At 47.9% G+C, this 6,178-nt stretch overlaps 1 long non-coding RNA gene across 1 annotated transcript; it reads left to right on the top strand.

Moving 5' to 3' along the window:
• Positions 1-6: 6 nt before the first annotated feature.
• LOC112548273 lies at positions 7-6,172 on the top strand. The gene is made up of 3 exons (XR_003092086.1): positions 7-2,894; positions 5,304-5,349; positions 5,872-6,172. It is a non-coding gene; the product is annotated as an uncharacterized LOC112548273 (long non-coding RNA).
• The last annotated feature ends 6 nt before the right edge of the window (positions 6,173-6,178 follow it).

Here is a 6,178-nt window from a genome sequence, read left to right on the forward strand (position 1 = left end):
TTTTCGTCTTTTCCAGCAGGAACCCTTTTCTCTTTTTTTTGTTTTTTTTCGTTTAAGAATTTAGAATTTACCACAAAATTCAAACCTTTGCTGGTTGTACAGGAACCGCCGGCAGCTGTGACTCCGGGTCCTTTTGAGGACTGCAAATGGGCGTATAATGCTGCTTGATGGTGGGATAGCAGCAGCTGCAAAGTCAGGCAGGCATTCCCCCTTTTGTGCATGGGTTTTAGTTTACAACCCGAAGCTCCAGTCCTGCATAGACCCCCCTGCACAGAGCCGGCTGCTTGGATAGGTCCTAAATTCAAATGAGGGCTATAAATAGATAAAAAGGAGAAAAGAAAGACAACGCATAGCAAGAACTCCCACCGTGACCTAGCAGAGCATGTATACACCTTGCTGGCTCTTGCATTTGGGTTCTGTGTCGAAGAAAGGTTAAACTCGCTTCTCATAGGTGGGGAAGCAAGGGGCATTTAGCTTAAAGCAGAGATGCAGCACGGCAGCACCGGTACCGAAAATGCTCCCTCCACACCGGGAGAATGGAAAGCACGGTGGGTTGAGTAGATGCCACGGAAAAGCTCGATGGGATGGGAAGATTTGTCAAACGAAACATGCCCAAACAGAGGTAGTTCGGAGGTGAATGATTCAGAGCCTTGAAAGCAAGAACGAGCAACTTCAACATAATATGCTGTGCCACGGGGACCCGGCGCAGGGAGTCAGACCAGGGTGATGTGAGCAGCGTAAGAGAAGGATGCAGGTTTGGTGCCAGCCTCTGATGGGGGAGCGGGGCAGGCAAGGCAGGAAGGCAGGACTGGGGAGGAGAAAGCTGCAGATACTTAGGCCATAAACACGGCAGCTCAGTGTTGTTTGGGAAGAAGAGGCAGAGTTTTAATTATTGTGCAGGGAAAAAACCAAACAGACCAGGATTAGTAAGTTCCTAGATATAGAAAATAAATTGTGTCTGAACAAAATCACTGAATTAAAATACACGCGTGTCCAGACGCACGTCCTGGATTGTTCTCAGTTTTGAGAGAAGCCCGTCACGTTACCCAGCGCGTAGCGAGGGTGGGGCGAGCAGGGCCTGGCCTCCTGTATGTCTCTCCCCATTAAGCTGCATCTGCTCCATCTGCGCTGAGCCCAAGAATGCATGCTTGAGTAAAATATTTTTACCAGAAAAATATCCAGTCTGGATGTGATGACCTCAGTAGGAAGAGAATCTACCACTTCCCTTGCTCGTTTTTTCCCAGCGGTTAGTCACCCCCCTGGTAAGAGTCGCACCTTATTTTCAACTTGCATTTGTCTAGCTCCGGCTTTCAGCCACGGGTCTGTATTTTTCTCCGCTACGTTAAAGTGCTCTTTAGCATCCCATATTCTCTCTCAGGATCATACTTAGTCACTGTAATCAAGTCACCTCTCCAATCTTCGTTTTCATAGGCTAAACACTTGTGCCCTGTAAAGCTCTCAATATAAGACAATTTCTTTAGGCCTCTAATTATTCTTGTGACTCTTCTTTCATCCTCTCCAACTCTTCAACATCCTTTTAAATATAAAGACCCTAGAACAGCAGACACTTTCCCAGTAATTGTATTAGCAGTGCAGCATGCAGATGTGAAGTCACCGCTCTGCTGCAAGTCACGATTCCCCAGGCCTGTAAATAAGTCAGGGCAAGGAGGAAGGCAGGGTGTCACTGTTCACCCCCAGTCAATTCCTCCCCCCCATAGAAATAATATGTAATCCAGGTTTTTCTAGTCTAGCTTCTTAGTCTGATTCTCCTCAGATGAGTGTCTCGGTGGGCGTGTCTACATGAGATGTTTTACTGCACAGCACACTAATCTGTTGCACAGTAAAGCATCACAGCCCACACATGCAGGTGCATACTGCACAGTAAATTAGTCTACTGCACAGTAAATTTACTACCTGCTTTTGCATCTACATTTATTGCACAGTAAAGCTAAATGGCATTCATTGCACGTGTAGACGTGCCCAGTGTTAGGGCCACAGAATAGTAGTCAAGGTCACAATCCTGGTAGCTAGCGAGTACAGGTAGTGTATGTGTGTGTGTGTGTGTGTGTCACTGACTGTTTCAGGCAAGTGAGGTGGAGAGATGGCATTACTTTGCTGCTCTAATAAAAGGCGTGTAATCCTATTAAGAAAGCGTCTGCAGAAGCCTGCAGTGTGCAGAGCTACAAAGAGTGGTTTTATTCTGGCGCTGCTGTGAACAAACCCTGCCTCCCTTTTTAGAGGAAAAAGGGGAAGGAGAATGTAGTAATACCTGCAATACATGCAGGGTTTGAAACACCAGACTCTTTTAATAAACCCGTGGTTCTCAACCTTTTTAGACGCAAGGCACCGCTCACTAGACTTGGAAAATGCCAGCTCTGAGTTTTCATTTGATTTTTAGTCTCCAGAAAAATACCAGAGCGATTCTTCTTTTGCAAAGAGCACAGACAGACAGCCCACAGCCGGGCAGGGTGGTTTTAACACTCTGGATTCATTCCTATTTGAAATCTCTGCATTTATCCTGTGAATCATGCTCGCACACCTAGCACCGCGTAGCACCCTGCAACACCCCCGAAGGGATCGCAAGGTGCCCCAGGAGGCCACAACACCCTGGCTGAGAATCACTGTAATAAATATTAGACTCTACTTGACTTGTGACTTACACTATGTACGTACAAGGGCGGTTGTCTCTGCCTACGCACTTTTCTCTGTCAAGTCTTTGTTCTAGGTCATGTTTCCCCCATGCAAAACTCTCTGATGCTTTTGTTCCAGCTCCAAAGCTCCTGAGATGAAGGGTGTCTGAACAGGGCGCGTCCAGCATGATCCTTCCCCTGCCAGACCCTCCATGGCAGGCACCGTCCTTGGCTCCTAGGTGTCAGAGGATACATCCCTGACAGGTCTGTTTAACAGCTACTCATGGCCCCCCCATGAATTTGTCTGATCCCTTTCTGAACCTGTGACATGCACACATCTGCATCAAGTTACAAAACCCGAGCCAGCCAGGCACTCATGATGAGGGAGGGTTAGACAGAGGAGGAAGAGGAGGGTGCTTCTATGTTTTAGCCTGAACAGGGGTGGTTACTTTAGGACACTCGTCCAAAAAGCTGGGGGGTCTAGGGTCAGCCTCAAAACGTAGGCCAGAGAGGGGACTGACCGGTGCCTAACCAGCGGCACAGTGGCTCCAGCTCTGTGCTGGGAAATGATGGGCACCCAGGAGCCAGGTATTTGGCTTCCTGGGTGAGCATCTAACCCACTCAGCTACTAAGGCTATAACATGGGAAGAGCCTCCAGTCCTCGCCCCTGTTCTTCTGGGACTGATGCTTAGGTGTGCACACGTGTGCTGTGTATGCACCAGGCCGGTGTGTAGCCCTACTTCACATGCATCTTTACACATCATATGGACAGAGCCAAACATGACTTGAAACCTGGCACTTAGGTCGGCAGAGGGGAGCAGAATTTCACCCCTGGTGGAAGAGGGGCTGAGATAGCTCTCGGAGTGGGCACACCTGTGATTTGTCCATCTCTTAAAGAGATGCTACCACACTCAGTGCAAAACTACTGCAAGGCGGAGAGATAACTGGCTCGATAGCCGCAAGCAAAAGTAATTATTAATAGATCCATGGCAGGAGGTTTTGAGTGGAGTCCCACGGGGCCTGTCCTGAACCCGGTGCTGCTCAACATGTTTATTAATGATGTGGATGCTGGCAAAGAGAGCTGCTTGAGCGAGTTTGCAGACAACATGGGACTGGGAAGGATTGTGAACACATTGGAGGATGCGAGTACAATTCAGAAAGATCTTGACGGATTGGAAAGCTGGGCTAAAGCTAACAGGATGAAGTTCAACGTGGACAAATGCAAGGTGCTGCTCTTCTGGAGGAGTAATCCAAAACACAGATGCAAAATGGGAGACACCTGTCTGGATGGGAGCTCTGTGGAAAAGGACCTGGGAGTCTTGGTAGAGCACAGACTCAATAGGCGTCTGCAGTGCGGTGCAGCCGCACAAAAGGCCAAGGCGATTTTGGGCTGCATCAGTAGAAGCATCAGGTGCAAGACACGGGAGGTGATGGCGCCTCTCTGCTTGGCACTGCTCAGGCCACCTCTTCTGGGCTCCACTTCTTAAAAAGGATGTGGAGAAGATTGAGTGAGTCCAGAGGCAGTGACAAAGATGATGAAGGGCTTGGGAGAGAGGTCGCACGAGGAAAGGCTGAAGGAGCTGGACAGGTTCAGCTGGTGGAAAAGGCACTTTAACGGGCACATGAGAGCAGTCTGCAAATACCTGAAGAGCTGCCATAGAGAAGAGGGAAAGCAGCTTTTCTCTCCCGCTGCAGAGAGGAGGATGCAGATCAATGGCTTGAAGTTTCAGCAAAGTACGTTTAGACTGGATATCCAGAAAAACTTCTTCACTGAGAGAACAGAGGGCAGCGAAACAGATGCCTTGGGAAGGTGTGGACTCCTCATCACTGGAGGTGCCAAGGAGAGGTTGGACAGCCACTGGTCGGGGATGTCTATGTTGTACCGTGGGCATTTCCTATGCTGCTGGGCTTGGCTGGTTGCTCCCCACTCCCCCTTTGTTTGCTATGTGTCAGGATGTTTTTAAGCCTCCCCAGAAGCTACAGCCAAGGCTGAGACTTCGAGTGGGCTGTGCCAGGGCTCTTGCTAGGAGGAAAGCCGGAGGATCCGGGCTAGACGGCCGTGCCCTTCCGCTCAGGGTCAGACTGGTGCTGCGCTGGGGCAGGCAGGAATTTTACCCCATGGTCCGATTGATATGCACCGGGTTGGTGGGGGGGGTTGCTTTCCTCGGTAGCGGGAGGGCCTGGCCCACAACCTGGGATCTCTTGAGCATTTATTGACAACACTTCATAGAAGCTGGACGTTGGCTGCCGCGGCTGCCCTGCTTTACCAGGGGCAGGTTCAGGTGTGACGTCTGTGTTGTGTCAGGGTTATCGGTAGTCTTATGCAGGATTTAGGTTATTGTTTGTATGGGATGGTTGGGACAGGGATGATCCTACCTCAGGCTGGGGGCTGGAGTAGATGACCTCTGCAGGGCCCTTCCAGCCCCACTTCTCCATACCTCTAGTGCTGCACAAAAATATTACTTATATTTCCACACCTTTGACCTATGCCAAATCTTCTTTTCCAGCCCCTATAAATTATAAATCCTTTATCTTGAAAATATCTCCATAACTTGATGTATTTGATTTACCATATAACGATTTTGCTGATTTTATTTCCATTAGTTTGTTGGCATTATTGAGCACATGAGTAATAAATATGATATTTATTTTGTCGTGTCGCTTCCTTCTCAGGTGCCACAACTGCTGCTTTGGTGTTCTTACCAACTGAAAGAATCGGGTACTATTTAGAAATCTTTGCAAAAATTATTAAGTTTGCTGTGATAAATGAGTTGCCTCCCTGAGGAGGAGATCAAGACATCATAAATTTCAAGGACTTAATATTAATCTGAACAATTCTCCGGGGGATTTTCATCCACCTGCTTAAATTCACTGCAGGACAAAGTTGAAGACTGCTGTGAAAACCATTCAATTCAGCATTAAATAATGGATGTGATGAAGTCGAGGGTTTGTTAAAAATGGTCAGAAAAATGGGGATGTCATAGAAACCCAGAGAAGTAGGGCTGGAAGGGATCTTTAGAGGTCGCCTAGTCCAACCCCTGCCTGAGGCAGGATCAGCCCTAATTTCATGTTTCTTTGCCTGCAGCTGACACTGTGAGGGATGCTCTGCAAGAGTGCAAAGGAGCCATATAAATCTTTTCCAAAAGAAATGAAATGGGAAATACCTTAGTGTGTCAGAAGAACTTGGCAGGGGAAGATGATATTTTCTCATATGGGAACTCCCTTGCATTTTTTCCCTCAGGCATGAAGTGAGCATCACATATGAAGGCCAGCACCTGGAAAGACTCGTGGAAAGAATATGTGCAGGGACTTGAAAATCTTGAAAATAACCTCTATGGTCGGGGAGAGATTCGAAGTCTGTATTTTGTCATGGCTATGGCAGTCTGTCCATTGAAACTAGAGGGCTGTTGGAGGCACAGAATAATCTAACTTTGTTCTTCAAAATCATTTCTCATAAACTCGGCTAAGAAGTTTGTGCTCCTGCGAACAATTAACGTCAAAGGAACTAATTAGTGTACTTTGCTAGGAGTGTCATGTTGATTCCTGCT

Source organism: Alligator sinensis, unplaced genomic scaffold, assembly GCF_000455745.1.
Source record: "Alligator sinensis unplaced genomic scaffold, ASM45574v1 scaffold1660_1, whole genome shotgun sequence".
Lineage (NCBI taxonomy): Eukaryota > Metazoa > Chordata > Crocodylia > Alligatoridae > Alligator > Alligator sinensis.